The following is a 21950-nucleotide window of genomic DNA, read 5'->3' as shown; positions in this document are numbered from 1 at the left end:
ATAATTCACTACCGGTGCCATTACTGCACAACAACAAGGTTGTAAATACTGTTAAATACAGTGGTGCTGACGCAGATAAGGAAAGTCAAATTCATCACAAGACGCTCATTGACAAATAATATCAACTCCCACTGTAAAGGCATGGCAGCACAAGCCATAAAACATTTTTACTTTTGAATCAGTCAAAAGAAGAAATGTGCGTTGCTTGCCAAAACCTGCATATTCAATTCATTAACTAAGCTCTTACAGTAAAACAGCACACTGAGCGCAGCATTTAAAAAGTCATTTCTAATTCTGTTGAACATAAAATTTAAGCGGTCGTTTGAACTCCTCCCATCCCATTTTCTTTGTGGTATTTTGACTTTGTGAGGGATAATAAAAGCCTATGAAAATGGATCAGAGAAATGGATTGACTGGCACAGAACACAGAGCAAAGAATAAGAAAATACATTTCAGAAATTATCCTCCTCTCCAAATCAAATAGGGCCGGAGTTCAAAGACAGTCACAGTGCACTTGCTGCCATATTCTGGGTTCTTTATTGCTAGCATATGCACCAATGCTATTATGAATTTCCTTCATGGCCTCCAAGAGGCTAACCTACCACGTGGTGTGAAAATATTATCACAGTACAGAGAACTGACCTGAGAGGATGAAAGAAGGAAAGAACTACCCCAATCCTTATTCCACAACTTCCTACACTGGTTTTCTGACATGTTCCTTTCTGTCCTCAGTACTCTGAGACAGAGAGACAGACAGGAAGAGCGCAGTGGTGGAAAAAGTACCCAATTTTCATACTTGAGCAAAAGCAAAGATACCTTAATAGAAAATGACTCAAGTAAAAGTGAAAGTCACCCAGTAAAATACTGCTTGAGTAAAAGTCTAAAAGTATTTGCTTTTAAAAGTACTTAAGTATAAAAAGTAAATGTAATTGCTAAAATATACTTCAGTATCAAAAGTAAAATTATAAATCATTTTTAATTCCTTATGTTAATTAAACCAGACAGCATCATTGTCTTGTTTTTTTTATTTACAGATAGCCAGGGGCATGGTCCAACACTCCTTTAGAAACAAAGCATGTGTTTAGTGAGTCTGCCAAATCAGAGGCAGTAGGGATGACCAGGGATGTTCTCTTGATAAGTGTGTGAATTAGACAATTTGTCACGCCCTAATCTGTTTCACCTGTCCTTGTGCTTGTCTCCACCCCCTCCAGGTGTCGCCCATCTTCCCCCCTATCCTCTGGGTATTTATACCTGTGTTTTCTTTTTGACCCTTGCCTGTCCTGACCCTGTACTTTTGCTCCTACTCTGGATTATCGACCCCTGTTGTTTGCCTGGCGCTGTTGTTACAATAAACATTGCTACTTCACACAGTCTGCACTTGGGTCTTACCTTGATACCTGATAATTTTCCTGTCCTGCTAAGTATTCAAAATGTAAAGAGTACATTTGGTTGTCAGGGAAAATGTATGGAGTAAAAAGTACATTTTCTTTAGGAATGTAGTGAAGTAAAAGGATGAATAGTTGTAAAAAATATGAATAGTAATGTACAGATGCTCCCAAAAAACTACTTCAGTAGTAATTTCAAGTATTTTTACACCATTGGAAGCACAATGGAGAGCAGCTGCTGGTTCTGCTGCTGTTGGCTGCATTTTAGCACTGTCCTGGGGTCAGTTAGGGTCAGCGAGGAGTGGTGGGACAGTGGTTACAGTCTGACCTCAATTCAGTCCCACACACAAGACCATGCTCACTGCCACAAGCAACCACTGAGCTGGAGCTTAACTCTGAATCCTCACATCCTGTTCAAACAGATGGCATAGTCAAAAGCCATATACAGTGGGGTCCAAAATTACTGACACCCTTGACTGTATAAAATAAATAATTCTAATACTGAACTACACTACATCACCAAAAGTATGTGGACATCTGCTTATCGAACATCTCATTAATATTGAGTTGATCTCCCCTTTGCTGCTATAACAGCCTCCACTATTCTGGGAAGGCTTTCCACTAGATGATGGGAAATGGATGCGGGGACGTGCTTCCATTCAGCCACAAGAGCATTAGTAAGGTCGGGCACTGATGTTGGGCGATTAGGCCTGGCTCGCAGTCGGCGTTCCAATTCACCCCAAAGGTGTTCAATAGGGTTGAGGTCAATGCTCTGTGCAGGTCAGCCAAGTTCTTCCACAACAATCTCGACAAACCACTTCTGTTTGGACCTCGCTTTTGTGCACGGGGGCATTGTCATGCTGAAACAGGAAAGGGCCTTCCCCAAACTGTTGCCACACGGTTGGAAACACAGAATCGTCTAGAATGTCATTGTATGCTGTAGCTTTAAGATTTCCCTTCACTGGAACTAATGGGCCTAGCCCAAACCATGAAAAACAGTCCCAGACCATTATTCCTCCTCCACCAAACTTTACAGTTGGCACTATGCATTCAGGCAGGTAGCATTCTCCTGGCTTCCACCAAAACCAGATTCGTCCGTTGGACTGCCAGATGGTGAAGCGTGATTCATCACTCCAGAGAACGCATTTCCACTGCTCCGGAGTCCAATGGCGGCGAGCTTTACACCACTCCAGCCAATGCTTGGCATTGCGCATAGTGATCTTAGGCTTGTGTGTGTGGATGCTCGGCCATGGAAACCCATTTCATGAAGCTCCTGACGAACAGTTATTGTGCTGATGTTGCTGCCAGAGACAGTTTGGAACTCAGTAGTGAGTGTTAAAACCGAGGAGAGACATTTTTTACACCTTACGCGCTTCAGCACTCGCCAGTCCCGTTCTGTGAGCTTGTGTGGCCAAAATGATGACTCCCCTGTTTTCAATACCTTTCAATACCTCACATTGCAAGGATAACGGAACTGAGCCTTTTTATAAAATGTTGTAAGAGTTGAAGAACACATTGGGAAGGATCGTAGACCATTCCTCATAACAGAATACTTCCAGATCCTTGATATCCTTCGTCTGAGCTTATGGACTGCCCTCTTCAATTCAAACCACAGGTTTTCAATGGGTTTCAAGTCAGGAGACTGAGATGGCCATTGAAAAATGTTGATTTTGTGGCCAATTAACCAGTTTTAGCCTCTTGGCAGAGGCAAACAGGTTTTTGGCTGAAATGTCCTGGTACCGTGTAAAGTTCATGATGCTGTTGAACTTAACAAGAGCCCCAGGACCAGTGGAAGCAAAAAAGCCTCATCACATCAAAGATCCACCACCATATTTTACAGTAGGTATGGGGTTATTTTTAGTTCATGTATTCTCCTTTCGTTGCCAAACCCACCACTGGTGTGCATGGCCAAAGAGCTCTATTTTCATGTAATCTGACCAAAGCACCAGCTCCAATCCAAGTGCCAACACCATATAGCAAACTCCAGAGGTTTACATTTGTTGGATGACATGAAACTAGAGCTCTTTGGCCACACACACCAGTGGTGGGTTTGGCATCAAAATTTGGGTATTTTGCTTCCACTGGTCATGGGGCCCTTGTTAAGGTCAACGGAATCATGAACTTTACCCAGTACCAGGAGATTTTAGGCAAAAACTTGGTTCCCGCTGCCAGGAGGCTGAAACTTGGCCGCAAGTGGATCTTCCAGCAAGAAAATAACCCGAAGTACATATCAAAATCCACAAAGAAATTGTTAATTGGCCACAAAATCAACATTTTGTAATGGCCATTTCCGTCTCTGTAAAACCTGTGGTTTGAATTGAAGAGGGCAGTTCATAAGTGCAGACAAAGGATATAAGGGATCTATAAGGATTCTGTATGGAGTGATGGTCTAAGATCCCTCCCAATGTGTCTCCAACTCAGAAAACATTTCAGAAAAAGGCTCAGTGCAGTTATCCTTACAAGGTGTGGTATTGAAAGATATTGAAAATAGGGACGTCAATCATTTTGACCCTACCTATTTTATGAAAAAAAATATGACTTGTAATTGTATTCGTATAAAATACAATAATGTTCCCTTTTTTTGCATACAATATAACTCAGTATCATTTTTGGTAATCATTATCAACGATGTTAATAATTTCAGATCCCACTGTTCCTATGGGACAAGCACATACGCTCTCAATCAATCTTAATTCAATCTTAATTAGCTAGATCGTGCAGGCTTACGTGTAGTTTTGAAACCAGAGGACAGACTCCTTGGGCCAGACTGTTTCCAAATCAGAAGCTGAGTTGTGACCATCCAAACAGCTTGACCTGCTTTAGCATCCAGGAATGTAGCTGCTATGATGACTGACTGCTGAATACAGGTCTCCAGTCCAGACCTCCTCCTTCTGCAGAGGCAGACTTCACTTCACCACTTCACCATTCTACTGTGAATGTTTGTCTATGGAGATTGCATGGCTGTGTGCTCCATTTTATACACCTGTCAGGAAATGGTGTGGCTGAGAAATTCACTAATTTGAAGGCGTGTCCACATACTTTTGTATACTGCAAATAGTGTATGTCCACACAAATCTTCTTATCTCAGTATGATCATATAATCAATATTCATTATGTCTTCATTTTAAAGACTTGTTTTGAAGCCTATTAACTTTGGTATTCAGGATTACTGAACAAAGTTTTACCCTGACTGCAAAGTTCATATCTCAGTAATACCATTGTTGGCACCCATTGAAAAATAATTGCACATTTGTTATTATTTTAATTGATGTAGACTATACATCCAGCTGAATACAAAAACATCAACATGTGAGTAATGAATGAAGTGACCTTTGAAAACCCCACTAACAAAACAATGAGATGCTACGGAACAGACAATACTGAAATTAGGCAAGAAATCTTTCAGCAAGAGCTGAATGTTTATTTTTTAAATGAACCATTATTTAACTGGGCAAGTTAGTTAAGAACAAATTCTTATTTACAATGACAGCCTACCCCGGCCAAACACAGACGACGCTGGGCCAATTGTGCGCCGCCCTATGGGCCTCCCAATCACGTCCGGCTGTGGTGCAGCATTGATTTGAACCAGAGACTGTAGTGATGCCTCTTGCACTGACATGCAGTGCCTTAGACCACTGTGCCACTCGGGAGTCCTTGGATATTTCTAAAAGGCTCCCACATTCTCTGGTGGGGTAAAACCTATTTAATGAATGTACTGTAACAATACCGTGCCAATGGTAGACAGTACCACACACTACTTCATGAGTGTCACAACTTTCTCTATATTTCTCTTTGTTTTCCCCCAACCTTTTTTATGTGACTATAGATTTGTGTGTGTGTGTACGTATGTGTGTGCGTGTGCGTGCGTGCGTGTTTGTTCATCTTGAAGTCAAGCAAGTTGTGGCATGAGTGTTTGGCGTGGCACAGTAAATACACCCACACACCATGGGCGAGAGTGTGTGTGATGTGTCAGTGTATCTGTGTGTACAGGTTGGTACAGGGGCAACATCTAAACACAGGCTGTTTACCCACAGCTGTGTTGAGCAATCATTGAAATATTTCTGAGTGCAGATGTGCCTCTTATGCATTGGATCCTGCCCTGAGGGCCTGGCTGGCTGGCTAGCAGGGGGAGGGACTGGGTGTATCAGTAGAGAAAACACTGACAGGATCATGTCCAACCAGAACTACACCTCTGGCACTTCTAGCAGTATCAGATCAGACCAGTCATGATGCATCACCATTTTTCTTTAATATTCAACGAACTCAACATATGTATTAGAAATGACTGAGGTTGGATTGGACGGTAATGATGCTGGCTCTGCACAGGCTGAGAACTATGAGGGGTTGTAGTAGGCCCATGCTTTGTTTTGAGGTTTGTGCTATTGGCCCACTGCTCCAAAAATGTGATGGGAAAAATGTGAGGAATTTGCTTTCCTTTCATGTTGTTACTTGGCAGACACTTCGAGTCAAACATGCCACTGAAAAGTAAAGGCTCAAGGCAATCTCTCATTTCTGCCACAGTCTGCAGCTTAACTGGCAGATAACAAACACTGAGGTATGAAGCCTGACACATACAGGAACCCACAGACGGACAGAAAGACAAACAGAGAGAACAATTGCACATGTATTTCTGCTAAAGCAATCTCCCACTTCACATGACAAGAGACACAAATAGGACAGGAAGGAAGGAAGCATCAGAAGAAAGGTTTTCAAAAGGGTTCTTCCCCATCGGATAACCCTTTTTGGTTCCATGTAGAACCCTCTGTGGAAAGGGTTCTACATGGAACCAAAAAGGGTTCTTCAAAGGGCTTTCCTATGGGGACAGCTGAAGAAACCTTTTAGGTTGTAGATAGCACCTTTTTTCTAGGAGTGCAGAGGACAAGCAGACAGCCAATCTCCCTGAGGTCAGAGGTCACGCTGAGGCTATTGACACAGAGACAGAGAAAGAGAGGGGGGAGAAAGATAGAGAGAGAGAGGCAGGGAGTAAGAGAGCGGGAGGAAGAGAGATAAAGAGAAAGGCAGAAAGAGGGCCAGAGAGAGAGAGAAAGAACAAAAGAAAGAACGAAAGAAAGAAAGAAAGAACGAAAGAAAGAATGAAAGAAAGAAAGAACTAAAGAAAAAGAGAGATGTATAGAGAGAGAGAGAAAGAGTCAGAGAGAGGGAGAGGTGATGTTGAGTGGTTTTGACAGGGGGACTGAGAGTGATTAGAGAGCCACCACTAGCTCTGACTCTGAGAGGAGGGATTCTGACAGAGGACTCACTCAGCTCCCAGCCCATGCTGCTTCAGTTATTCCACTCCAAATCATCAGTGGCTCCTTCAAAAAATACTCTATGCCACCACCCACAGCCTACAGCTCCAAAGACTTGCAGAATACTTCACTATGGCTTACAGTGCTGTAGTCTACAGTTACTTTGTTCCTTTGACTAAATGGAAATATTTCATTGTTGCATCCTGTAATAAACATATTGTAAATATAAATAATTTAACACAGAGATCATAATACTGTAGCAGCTTTGTCAAATTGATGTTGTGCTTTCTATTTTTATCTTTCTGTATTCCCCTCCTTCTTAGGGGAATGTGGCTCACCTGACCTTAACTTCCTGATACCCAATACAAACCAGCCAGGTCTCATAGACTAGACGTAGCATAGTAAATGTAATTCCGACTCACTGAAACTAGCATGATATGTTACGTTTGGTATGGTTACATAAGACAGAAGGTTACCTAAGGCAAAAACGAAAGTAAGGTGATTTGTCGGGGTGGATGGGTGGGCGTATAAGGTGAACGTCCAGCAACCCAAAGGTTGCGTGTGTCACGTCCTGGCCAGTATAAGGGTTAATTGTTATTGTAGTTTGGTCAGGACGTGGCAGAGGGTATTTGGTTTATGTGGTTCGGGGTGGTGGTTTTTTCTAAAAAGGGCATTTGATTTATGTATTCTGGGGTTTTTGGGCACTGTTCCTTGTTTATGTAATTCTATGTTTAGTCTAGGTAATCTGTTTCTATGTTGAGTTAATTGGGGTGGACTTCCAATTGAAGGCAGCTGTTTGGTGTTGCCTTTGATTGGAAGTCCTATATTAGTTGGGTGTGTTTGTCTGTGTATTTGTGGGAGATTGTTTCGTGTTTAGCATGTGTGAGCCTAACAGGACTGTCAGTATAGCGTGAGTGCGTTTTGTTATTTTGTATATTCATTTTTGAGTTTATTAAAAGGTTCAAAATGAACTCTCTCAACTCTGCTGCATATTGGTCTTCATTTTCCGACGATGATTTCGCCATATCGTCTGACGACGAAGAAATCCCTGACAGCGTGTTTGAATATCATCACAGACAACTTTAGCATTTTAGCTAATTGGCAACTTTGCAACTAATTACTACTTTTTAGCTACTTTGCAACTACTTAGCATGTTAGCTAACCCTTCCCCTAACATTAACCCTTTAACCTAACTCCTTACCCTAATTTTAACCCTAACCTTAACCCTTAACCTAACCTAGCTAATGTTAACCACCTAGCTAATAACAGCAACAACAAATTGGAATTCGTAACATATCACACATTTTGTCAATTCATAACATATTGTACGAATTGTAATTTGTGACATATTATACGAATTGTAATTCGTAACATATCATATGAAATGGATGATGGACATCCACAAATGAATACATACCATACAAAATGTAACACATCATACTAATTGGAGTGTTTCGGATTTACGCTTATTATGTTATATCTACTCCTGAGTGCAGGTTGTACAAACACAGGCACGCAGCAGGCACTCACAGATGTAGGCATGCACACACACAAACATTTTTTTCTGAAAAGTAGGGGAATTCCTTCAATAACTTTGAACCCATGGCAGACATGGGTGGTCTGTGCTTGTCATTATATCCCTGCAGGCTGTAGCACAAACAAAAAGCACAATGGGAAATACAACCAGCCTAATGCAATAATGTATCTGGGCGCTGTCAATATGACACAAAACAGCACATTAACCCTCAATGAAAACAATCCATTTCACAGAGGTACAAAATAATCTTCAAGGCATGTCTATAATGTTTTTAACATTGAGATATAGGGTTGAACTTTACAGCTCTATGCCATAAATCAGAATAGGAAGTAAGATCACACTATTTACCCGGCTATGTTTGAATAGGGTGAAATCCTTTCTGAGTAAACATAGCCGGGTAAATAATACCTTAATAAGACTGGACCAGTGTAATAACAGTATCATTCATGTTATACCACATAACTTTTATATTGGTTAGGCTGGGAGTTCTCCATTTACAAACCTAAAGAGTGATTTGATTCCCACCCTAGGCTAGCAGAGTCAACACCCACACATTTCCAAACAGAGAACCTATGCAAATACATTGAGCAAACAGGCTGTGGCATTGTCAGGAGGAGGAACAGTGGGAGTTTGTTTACAGTTCCTGTTCAGGGGGAGCCAGGTGAAATGTACATACTACTCTGTGTAGATGTGGAAATGAACAGGTTTTAATGCTGATTGATGGATGAGGAGAGGAACTGAACTGGTGTTCTTACACGAACACCTCTTATCTTCCTGTCCTTTCAACCCCCAAATGGCCACGTCACCTACACTACACTCAATGATACGCCCGCTCTATTCACTCAATTTCTATGCACTTAATCTTATACGAATGCCGAAATCCGATCAGCTACCACCTTTTTTTTTTTGGGGGGGGGGGGGGGGGGGTGTTACAGATACAAAAAAACTATAAAAATGCATTTAAAGATAACCTACACCCGACTTGAAGAAAGCATGCCTCCCACCTCTTCCCATATCACCCAACAACCAAGGTTGCCCCTAAAAGCATAGAACGTAACAAAAGTCTAAATAAATATACAGTACCAGTCAAAAGTTTGCACACACCTACTCATTCAAGGGTTTTTCTTAATTTTTTACTATTTTCTACATTTTAGAATAATAGTGAAGACATCAACACTATGAAAGAACACATATGGAATCATTTAGGAATCTTGGGATGAAGTCTGGTGATTGTGGAGGCCAGGTCATTTGATGCAGCACTCAATCACTCTCCTTCTTGGTCAAATAGCCCTTACACAGCCTAGAGGTGTGCTGGGTCATTGTCCTGTTGAAAAACAAATTATAGTCCCACTAAGTGCAAACCAGATGGGATGGCATATCTCTGCAGAATGCTGTGGTAACTATGTTGGTTAAGTTTGCCTTGAATTCTAAATAAATCACAGACAGTGTCACCAGCAAAGCACCCCCACAAAATCACACCTCCTCCTCCATGCTTCATGGTTTGAACCACACATGTGGAGATCAGCCGTTCACCTACTCTGCATCTCACAAAGACACTGTGGTTGGAACCAAAAATCTCAAATTTGGACTAGTCAGATAAAGGACAGATTTCCACCAGTCTAATGTCCATTGCTAGTTTTTCTTGCCCCAAGCAAGTCTCTGCTTCTTATTGGTGTCTTTTAGTAGTGGTTTCTTTGCAGCAATTCGACCATGAAGGCCTGATTAATTCAGTCTCCTCTCAACAGTTGATGTTGAGATATGTCTGTTACTTGAACTCTGTGAAGCATTTATTTGGGCTGCTATCTAAGGTGCAGTTAACTCTAATTAACTTATCCTCTGCAGCAGAGGTAATGCTGGGTCTTCCTTTCCTGTGGCGGTCCTCATGAGAGCCAGATTCATCATAGCACTTGATGGTTTTTGCGACTGCACTTGAAGGTTTTACTGCTAACCTACAAAGCATTACATGGGCTTGCTCCTACCTATCTTTCCGTTTTGGTCCTGCCGTACATACCTACACGTACGCTACGGTCACAAGACGCAGGCCTCCTAATTGTCCCTAGAATTTCTAAGCAAACAGCTGGAGGTAGGGCTTTCTCCTATAGAGCTCCATTTTTATGGAATGGTCTGCCTACCAATGTGAGAGACGCAGACTCAGTCTCAACCTTTAAGTCTTTACTGAAGACTTATCTCTTCAGTAGGTCCTATGATTAAGTATAGTCTGGCCCAGGAGTGTGAAGGTGAACGGAAAGGCTGGAGCAAGGAACCGCCCTTGCTGTCTCTGCCTTGCCGGTTCCCCTCTTTCCACTGGGATTCTCTGCCTCTAACCCTTTTACAGGGGCTGAGTCACTGGCTTACTGGTGTTCTTCCATGCCGTCCATGGGAGGGGTGCGTCACTTGAGTGGGTTGAGTCACTGACGTGGTCTTCCTGTCTGGGTTGGCGCCCCCCCTTGGGTTGTCCCATGGCGGAGATCGTTGTGGGCTATACTCGGCCTTGTCTTAGGACGGTAAGTTGGTGGTTGGAGACATCCCTCTAGTGGTGTGGGGGCTGTGCTTTGGCAAAGTGGGTGGGGTTATATCCTGCCTGTTTGGCCCTGTCCGGGGGTATCATCGGATGGGGCCACAGTGTCTTCTGATCCCTCCTGTCTCAGCCTCCAGTATTTATGCTGCAGTAGTTTATGTGTCGGGGGGCTAGGGTCAGTCTGTTACATCTGGAGTATTTCTCTTGTCTTATCCGGTGTCCTGTGTGAATTTAAATATGCTCTCTCTAATTCTCTCTTTCTCTCTTTCTGTCTTTCTCTCGGAGGACCTGAGCCCTAGGACCATGCCTCAGGACTACCTGGTATGATGACTCCTTGCTGTCCCCAGTCCACCTGGCCGTGCTGCTGCTCCAGTTTCAACTGTTCTGCCTGCGGCTATGGAACCCTGACCTGTTCACCGGACGTGCTTGTTGCACCCTCGACAACTACTATGATTATTATTATTTGACCATGCTGGTCATTTATGAACATTTTAACATCTTGACCATGTTCTGTTATAATATCCACCCTGCACAGCCAGAAGAGGACTGGCCACCCCTCATAGCCTGGTTCCTCTCTAGGATTCTTCCTAGGTTTTTGGCCTTTCTAGGGAGTTTTTCCTAGGGAGTTTTTCCTAGCCACCGTGCTTCTTTCACATGCTTTGCTTGCTGTTTGGGGTTTTAGGCTGGGTTTCTGTACAGCACTTTGAGATATCAGCTGATGTACGAAGGGCTATATAAAAATAAATTTGATTTGAAGAAACTTTCAAAGTTCTTGAAATGTTCTGCGTTGACTGACCTTCAAGTCTTAAATTAATGATGTACTGTCATTTCTCTTTGCTTATTTGAGCTGTTCTTTCCATAATGTGGACTTGGTCTTTTACCAAATATCTTCTGTATACCACCCCTACCTTGTCACAATACAACTGATTGGCTCAAACGCATCAAGAAGGAAAGAAATTGCAGAAATTAACTTTTAACAAGGCACACCTGTTAACTGAAATGCATTCCAGGTGATTATCTCATGAAGCTGGTTGAGAGAATGCCAAGAGTGTGCAAAGCTGTCATCAAGGCAAAGGGTGGCTACTTTGAATAATCTCAAATATAAAATATATTCTGATTTGTTTAACACTTTTTTGGTTACCGCATGATTCCATATGTGTTATTTCATAGTTTTGATGTCTTCACTATTATTCTACAATATAGAAAATAGTAAAACATCTATAAAAACCCTGGAATGAATAGGTGTGTGCAAACTTTTTACTGATACTGTCACACCCTGATCTGTTTCACCTGTCCTTGTGCTTGTCCCCCCCCCCCCCCAGTTGTCACCCATCTTCCCCATTATCCCCTGGGTATTTAAAACCTGTGTTTCTGTCTGTGGCAGTTCGTCTTGTAAGTTACAAGTCAACCAGCGTGTTTTTCCTGTGTTCCTGCCTTTTCTATTCTCTTTTGCTAGTCCTCCCGGTTTTGACCGTTGCCTGTTTTCTGGACTCTGTACCTGCCTGCCTGACAATTCTGCCTGCCCTGACCTTGAGCCTGCCTGCCACACTGTACCTCCTGGACTCTGAACTGGTTTTGACCTTTTGCCTGTCCACGACCATTCTCTTGCCTAGCCCTTTTGGATAATTAATAAATATCAAAGACTCAAACCATCTGCCTCCCGTGTCTGCATCTGGGTCTTTCCTTGTGCCCTTATAGGTACTGTATATATACTCCCAAATATTAAAAATGGGGAACAATTGGGATTCCATAAGTAGAGATGTGTTATTTCCTTCGATTGATGAATTGCCTACGCCAGGGGTTCCATAGATAATAAGAATAGCAAATGCGATATTGGATCGCCTTGTCTGCTGCTTCTAGTTATTCTGAACGGAGCAGAGCAGATATAGCCTGTTATAACTATGCCTGAGGGATTGGCATATAGTATTTTAATAATATTTTTGAAATTGGAGCCAATTTCCATATGTTCAAGGAGAGACCAGAGATATGACTATTCTAGTCTATCAAAAGCTTTTTCTCCATCAAGAGATAATGCAGCCAAAGGAGCTGTTGTTTCTGATGAAGCATCTAAAATATTTTATTGTCAATGGAGGTTTTCCAAGGATAAACACGTTTTAACAAACCCGCTTTGGACCAAGTTGGGTAAGTCTCAACATTTTAGAAAGTTTAATATCTGTGTTTATCAATCACCTTAGATGGGTGGCATCCTTACCTTTTTTTGAATATATACAAGTGAAATTAGTGCTGTATTCATATCTCTCCCAAATGAACCTTTGTGAACAGCTGTATTAATAATTTAGAGCAATGGTGGACCTAATTGATTCCAAAATGTTAAATAGACCTCAGGAGGAATACCATCCAAACCAGGTGATTTGTTTTTATTGATGCTATCCAATGCTCTTTTGAGTTCATTGAGAGAGCTTTGGGCTCCCAGTAAGGTGGCTCCCTCTGTTTTGAGAAGAAGAGTTGTTTATTTTTTAGAAAGGACTTAGTCTGGCTTTGTCTGGATTCACAATCAGAGGTGTACAGTTATTTATAGAAGCGGGAGAATCTTTGATTAATTTGGGTTCTGATAGTAATTCCCCTGTTTCAGATTCAATAGTTGCTATAACAGCTACAGTCATTACTGCTTAGCTTGTTGGCCTGTATTGTTGCATTATTTTTAATAAAACCTTTGGAGGCATCCCATAGAATCCGGGGTCATCGACTGAATATTTATTTATCATTGATTTTAGTTCAATTTCAAATTGATCACAGATTGTAGGATTTTGTAGTAATAAAATGTTGAAACCATCTTGTGGCTCTTTTAAGAGATTCTGAAATGTGAAGTTGGCAGTAGTAAGTGTGGGGGTCAGACAAGCTCATTTGTCGAATTTCCATTTTCTTAATTAAAGAAAATAGAGGTGTAGATAACAGTATGAAATCAATTGGTGAGAATGATTTACGCCTGTTTGGGGAGAAAGTGTACTCTTTTGCTTTAGGATTATGTGGTCTCCAGGCATCAATGAGGTTGTAATCAGAGAGTATATTCTGGAGAACCTTGGTTGTGTGTGGATTGTAGTTGGTCTTATTAGATGTGGGAGGGACATGTCCCGCATGTCTAAAAAGGATCATGTCTGTCCCAATAACCCGATGGAATTCAGTTAACTCTTCAATATGCTGTTTAGAGAATCAAAAAGCGTAGGATCATATGAATTTGTAGCGTACACATTAATATTTTCTTTCCATTATGGATACATTTATCAAAATTGATTCTGCCTTCTTGGTCTTCACCTTACCCAAGATGATAATTTTGAGTTTTCTTATGTATCATTAGGATTACACCTTTAGTTTTGTTTGGGGCTCTAGTCTATGTGAGTGTCACACCCTGATCTGTTTCATCTGTCCTTGTGATTGTCTCCACCCCCCTCCAGGTGTTGCCCCTCTTCCCCATTATCCCCTGTGTATTTATACACAGGGGATATTATTGCTAGGATATGAAGACAGCTGGAATGTTTAATTGGACAGTTTAGGCCTTTCAAATACCAAGACAGAACACCTAGCATTGCCATTGTTTTTGAAAAAATTATATATTATTAATAATGTAATTGCTATCTTTAGTGTTGATAAGCCCATGGATGTGAAACAAAAAGCATGCATCAACTACCACTGGTTACTAATAGGACTAGGATTATTCCTTTGGCTGCTGAACAATAAAATCAGTTGATTTGAAAACCAATAGAACATAAGAAAAATGTTGGTTTTAATGGCATATTGAGTGTTTATAAAATAATTACCTCAATATTTCTATTGTCATATTTTGGCTAAGCTAGGCTACTTTGAAACAAGGTAAGACATGCCTCATAAAATTAAATAAAACATCCAGGTATTCATTTTAAACAATTAAGTTTAGGGTTAAATCGTTTAAAAATGCTGACCGCCTCCGCTCAGATTCAAAGTGGGTGATGTGTGGTACGCAACAGACACTGTCCTTCCCTCTCAGGTCTTGTGACCATTTGATCTGAACAAAGTGTGCCTCGAGTATGTTGACAGAATCAAGCCTTTAAACGTTAATGTTAATTATCCTTCATTATATTTGTCAAACATGACCGTCGTTTAGCTTATACAATGTCTCTATGTAATTATAAGTCTCATTAAAGTTTGGCTTCATTTTCTGGCGCCTCTCTCATGTCAGCATCGGTTTGGACATGAGGATGTAGCCAATATGCATACCACCTACTCTTTGACATTTAGGCTTTTTTTATTTACAGTGCATTCAGACCCATTTACTTTTTCCACATTCTATTACGTTACAAGCTTATTCTAAAATTGATTAAAAAACACGTTTCCATCCATCTACACACAATACTCCAAAATGACAAAACGAAAACAGGTTTTTAGAAATGTTTGTAAAAAAAAAAGACCCTTTGCTACGAGACTCAAAATTGAGCTCAGGTGCATCCTGTTTCCAGTGATCATCCTTGAGATGTTTCTACAACTTGATTAGAGTCCACCTGTGGTAAATTCAATTGATTGGACATGATTTGGAAAGGCACACACCTGTCTATATAAGGTCCCACAGTTGACAGTGCACGTCAAAGCAAAAACCAAGCCATGCGGTCAAAGGAATTTTCCGTAGAGCTCTGAGACAGGGTTGTGTCAAGGCACAGATCTGGGGAAGGGTACCAAAAAATGTCTGCAGCAATGAAGGTCCCCATGAACACAGTGGCCTCCATCATTCTTAAATGGAAGAAGTTAGGAACCACCAAGACTCTTCCTAGAGCTGTTCGCCCGGCCAAACAGAGCAGAAGGGCTTTGGTCAGGGAGGTGACCATGAACCCGATGGTCACTCTGACAGAGCTCCAAAGTTCCTCTGTGGAGATGGGAGAACCTTCCAGAAGGACAACCACCTCTGCAGCACTCCACCAATCAGGCCTTTATGATAGAGTGGCCAAACCAAAGCCACTCCTCAGTAAAAGGCACAACAGCCCGCTTGGAGTTTGCCATAAGACACCTAAAGGAAGCTTAGACCATGAAAAACAAGATTATCTGCTCTGACGTAACCAAGATTGAACTCTTTGGCCTGAATGACAAGTGTCACGTTTGGAGGAAACCTGGCACCATCCCTACGGTGAAACATGCTAGTGGCAGAATCATGCTGTGGGATGTTTTTCAACAGCAGGGACTGGGAGACTAGTCAGGATTGAGGGAAAGATGAAAGGAACAAAGTACAGAGAGATCCTTGGAGAAAATCTGCTCCAGAGCACTCAGGACCTCAGACTAGGGCGAAGGTTCACCTTCCAACAGGACAACAACCCTAAGCACACAGCCAAGACAACGCAGGAGGGGCTTCGGGACAAGTCTCTGAATGTCCTTGATTGGCCCAGCCAGAGCCCAGACTTGAACTCGATTGAACATCTCTGGAGAGACCTGAAAATAGCTGTGCAGCGACACTCCCCATTCAACCTGACAGAGCTAAAGAGGATCTGTAGAGAAGAATGGGAGAAACTCCCCAAATACAGGTGTGCCAAGCTTGTAGCGTCATACCCAAGAAAACTCAAGGCTGTAATCGCTTCAACAAAGTACTGAGTAAATGGTCTGAATACTTCTGTAAATGTGATATTTCAGAATTACATTTTTTATACATTTGCAACAATTTAAAAAAAATTGGTGTAGATTGAGGAAAATTTAAAAATATATATATTTTAGAATAAGGCTACTACATAACAAAATGTTGAAAAAGTAAAGGGGTCTGAATACTTTCCGAATGCACTGTATGTAGGTTACATGAAAAATAGATTCAAACATTATTCCAATGTTGGCCTCTCTGATCCAATTCTGATTGAAGTAATTGTTTGATATTGTGATTTTTGTGTTGTCTTTTTTTTTTTTTTTTTTTACTTAAGTCTATATTCTTCTTGTCCGACATTTATTTATTTTTTTACTTGTCCCGGACAAGAAGACAAACGTTAATGTCGAGCACTGTTTAACCACTATACACCTCGCTTTGTCAACCAACGTCAAAGGCCATTGACACACTCACACAAAACATCTTTTGTATCATCATTCTATTAAAAATATTCTGAACTAATAGTCTATTGATTTGACACTCATGCATTCAGGGTTTTGTTTGGTTTCCACAATACATCAACGTTTGTGGACTGACTGTGAGGACCTTTCTAAGTACACCATTGGTAATTATTTGCACTCAAATGGTAATTAGTTGTTGACATTTGGTACCTAAAAGTTTCAAGGACCTATTCCGAACATACATTCTTATACTAAATCACACTGTGAAAGGGCTAGCTGTGTAAAACAGACAACCCAACTAACACAGTAAACAAAACCATTCCCTTATTGACCTATTCTTTGTTCAAACAGAATGGGCAGGAAGTGAGAAAGTCAAAGGAAGTGGGGGTTCAACACAACAGGTGAATCACTGATTAAAGATCAGTGTGGATGAGCTCGTAGCATGCGAGGCTAACAGCTGTGGGGCCTAAGGGAAGTGCTTAGCTCAGCCAGCTAGATGCTATGGAGAAGATGTCAACACGGTACGGGACACAATAAGCACAAAAATATGCTGCCATCACTTTGCTTTGTCCCGCAGACATGATTTGGAAGAAATATGTTTACAAGTCAGTTAAAACACATGGTTGTCTACTCTCAGTGAATATTACTGTCAGATACTCTGTTTGTACACTCAATGGTGAAAAGCTTCTTTAAACACTTCCACAGTCAGATACAGAATAGTGCACACTTGTAAACAAGCCAGCTCTGTGGTAGACCTATGGTCAGGCCTGGATCTTCTCTACAGCGAGAAGGGGTGGGGGTGTTTGGTGATGGAGGAGAAGTAGCGGAAAGGGTCTCCCAAGCCCGAAACCTACAGCTCTGCCCAGTGGTCTCCAAACATTAAAACCAGATGCACTATCCAGAGCAGTGAGGTGCATTGTGAATTAAGCGTCTTAGATGGTATATTTGAAAGGTGCCAGTGTCGTCCATCATGGAGTCAGTTTTAGATTACACTCCCGCTCCTCATACATCATTCTACTCTATTCACAACCAGCTCTCCGTTTCAGACTTCAACAAGTGGGTCAAACTGAATGGATAGTATGCTGCCACACTAGTGTTATGTGTGTACATTGTGCGAAAAGCAAAGTCTAAAATGATCACCTGTATGCTACATTCCCAGGATTCATGGTTGGGCAGTCTGAAAAGAGAGAGACATTGTGTGTGTAGAAACCACAGTGACGTCGCCACTGGTTGAAAACAACCTCCCTGCTGGCGGACTGAGCCAGGACGGCCTTGCAGTGGTTTGTTTACATTGAGAGCTATTCCAGACAGCACATGCACGGGCATACACACATACATACACACACACTCAAATATGCACTCAAATTCAAGCCTTCACTTGCTCTTCTTACAAACAGATAAAAGCCCCAAAATGAATTTCTCTGCTATTCTGTCTCTCTCACAAACACACACACCTGTGCTGGGTTCCAGCTCCACCTCCACACAGCTAGGTTGGCACTGAGCTGTGAGTAGAGAGAGAGCCAGCTCAGTGAGAATGCTGCAGAGCGTGTGTGTCTGTCTGTCTCTCTCTCTGTGTGTGTGTCTGTCTGTCTGTCGTGTGTGTCTGTCTGTCGTGTGTGTCTGTCTGTCTGTCTGTCTGTCTGTCTGTCTGTCTGTCGCGTGTCTGTCTGTCGCGTGTCTGTCTGTCGCGTGTCTGTCTGTCGCGTGTCTGTCTGTCGCGTGTCTGTCTGTCTCTCTGTGTGTGTGTGTCTGTCTGTCTGTCTGTCTGTCTGTCTGCCTGTCTGTGTGTCTGTCTGTTGCGTGTGTCTGTCTCTGTGTGTGTGTGTGTGTGTGTGTGTGTCTGTTGCGTGTGTCTGTCTCTCTCTGTGTGTGTGTGTGTGTCTGTCTGTCTGTCTGTTGCATGTGTCTGTCTCTCTGTGTGTGTGTGTGTGTGTGTGTGTGTGTGTGTGTGTGTGTGTGTGTGTGTGTGTGTGTGTGTGTGTGTGCCAGGGGCTATGAGGTGGGGAGCAGGATGTGAGTGATTGCACTGAGAGCGCAGGAGGATGGATGATGGAGCACACAGGGATGAATCACTAGCAGGCTGCCTGGTTTCATAGTTTCACCAGCCCCCCTCCCTCCGCCCCCCTCCCTCCGCCCTCCTGTCTGAGACAATGTGAACCTCCCCAGGGTTACCCCCATCCCACCCCCTGGTTCCTCGGTTTGGAACCCAAGTGCAAAGGTCCTATCCTGATTCAAAACCCCCTACTCCAGATCCTAGATCAAAACCACCCCCATCATAGCCTACATAACCTACATAATGTGGTCAAAGACACTACCCCCATCCCCAGTCTGTAGACAAGGAATGAGCTACTCCAAATACTTTAACAAGTTCTAAAGCTTTCCCACTGTTGTGTTGCTCCCACAAGCTGCTGGTATACAGTAGAGGTCTTCACGGGCCCAACAGACCCCAGGTCTTTAAATACGCTAAAAAAGTGTTTCGTTTCATTTTGTCGAGACATTTTCGTTGGCTATATTAAGTTCGACCTGTCTTTTACATTTTTTTAAGATAGGTTAAAAGTAGGCCTGTTGTAAAAGAATCACCATCAGCCTATTGCTGTCATTTGTTTGGTAGGCCTACAGTAAGCACTCGCCTTCGTTGGTAATTGCTGTAATATAAGCCGTTCAACTTTTGTGAAGGTTTAAACCAGTTCTTTAAATATGCATCAAGTGTTTTGTTTCATTCTGTTGAGGCATTCTCTTTGGCCAAATTAAGTTAAAAGTCAACTGTAATGTTGTTTTTCTACCGGTCTACTACAGGTCTACTACAGGTCTACTACAGGTCTACTACAGGGCTACTACAGGTCTACTACAGGTCTACTACAGGTCTACTACAGGGCTACTACAGGTCTACTACAGGGCTACTACAGGGCTACTACAGGTCTACTACAGGGCTACTACAGGGCTTCTACAGGGCTACTACAGGTCTACTACAGGGCTACTACAGGGCTACTACAGGTCTACTACAGGGCTACTACAGGTCTACTACAGGTCTACTACAGGGCTACTACAGGTCTACTACAGGTCTACTACAGGGCTACTACAGGTCTACTACAGGGCTACTCGCACTCAAATCATGAAAATAACAAAATAGAGGGCGAGATTTAATGTCACAATATGGAAATCTGTTTGTATTTTCCCTATAAACAATGACTTGACTTACTTTTGATATTATCCTAATAAAGTCAAAAAAAAATTGTGAAGGTTTGGTGTAGTATATTAGGCTTATGAAGGCAGTGCGCCAGCGCTCCAACTGATTCCGACAGTACCAGAGTAACTCTATTAAATCTAACAATATAATGCTTATCTTTATAAAAAGATAAGACATTACATACTTCTGTCCAAACATAACATTATGCACACAGCACACATACCTAAGTATGATGCCCACAAAAGATGCTCATCCTCTGTGTCTTATAGATCAAATCTCTTCTGTAATCTTTTTAAAATATGGGGATCATTGGGATGCGCTCTTTTGAAAAGGGAGTACCTGTATGATGACATGATGATGCTCCCAAAGACACACCTGCCACAGTGAACTCCTGACTACTCCCACAGCACAGCCCACACTCCCTGCCACAGTGAACTCCTGACTACTCCCACAGCACAGCCCACACTCCCTGCCACAGTGAACTCCTGACTACTCCCACAGCACAGCCCACACTCCCTGCCACAGTGAACTCCTGACTACTCCCACAGCACAGCCCACACTCCCTGCCACAGTGAACTCCTGACTACTCCCACAGCACAGCCCACACTCCCTGCCACAGTGAACTCCTGACTACTCCCACAGCACAGCCCACACTCCCTGCCACAGTGAACTCCTGACTACTCCCACAGCACAGCCCACACTCCCTGCCACAGTGAACTCCTGACTACTCCCACAGCACAGCCCACACTCCCTGCCACAGTGAACTCCTGACTACTCCCACAGCACAGCCCACACTCCCTGCCACAGTGAACTCCTGACTACTCCCACAGCACAGCCCACACTCCCTGCCACAGTGAACTCCTGACTACTCCCACAGCACAGCCCACACTCCCTGCCACAGTGAACTCCTGACTACTCCCACAGCACAGCCCACACTCCCTGCCACAGTGAACTCCTGACTACTCCCACAGCACAGCCCACACTCTCTGCCACAGTGAACACCTGACTACTCCCACAGCACAGCCCACACTCCCTGCCACAGTGAACTCCTGACTACTCCCACAGCACAGCCCACACTCCCTGCCACAGTGAACTCCTGACTACTCCCACAGCACAGCCCACACTCCCTGCCACAGTGAACTCCTGACTACTCCCACAGCACAGCCCACACTTCCTGCCACAGCTCCACTCCATCACAATAACACTAAGATGAAAACAGCCATAAGAAAACAAGATAACATATGTTCAAGCTTAAAATGCATTCAATTAATTACACATTATAGATCTTAGACAACAAAGCAAAGCATAGATTTATGATAGTTTTATAAGGACCTAAAAAACATAATTCATGATTTCCTGGGCATCTGCTGTAATTACCATGGAGAGCTGCTGAACCATCAAAGACTCAATCAACTTCCCCAGACACACACTCCCTCCTCTGCAGCATTGTGTATTTGTGCTCTGATTTCCCTCTTGGCAGGGTTGATGTTGGTAAGAGTAACTGGGGAACCTTCAACAAGGGTTCCATTCTTCATCCTGCTGGGCTGTGATGACTATGCTGTCGGCTAGACTGAGCTCGGTCTGCTGTAGCTCCATACTCATATAGTTACTGGGAGTCATACAGCATTCCCACCCTGTCCCGAAATATACTGGGCAAGACATTTTTACGCGCGCACACACACACAAACACACACACACACAATTTGAAGAGAAAATCAGTTGTGTCAAACTGTCAGGTACTGGCATAAGATGCTAAATGCGAAAGCATATTCAAACTGAACACTAAATGTTTCCAAAGGACTAGCATTACTACAAATACAGTACTTACTCCATTAAATACGTTTGTGTCTTCATCTTCATCTCCACCCATCTATAGGCCTACAGAGTCCAATCTCATCATGCTGCTGCTATACATTTCTGACTTGTACACTGTATTTACAATCATTGTGGCACTAATCTATCTGAATACGTCTGTGAGAAGAGTGGATAGGCATTTCCATTGAATAATATCCACTCCCCTCCTCTAATCTGACTCTAGGGGACCTGCCAGTGTTTAATGGCATTC

The sequence above is a fragment of the Salmo salar genome, chromosome 24, assembly GCF_965601325.2.
Source record: "Salmo salar chromosome 24, fSalSal1, whole genome shotgun sequence".
NCBI classification, from domain to species: domain Eukaryota; kingdom Metazoa; phylum Chordata; class Actinopteri; order Salmoniformes; family Salmonidae; genus Salmo; species Salmo salar.
The sequence above is the reverse complement of the archived record's forward strand: the minus strand, read 5'-3'. Positions refer to the sequence as shown.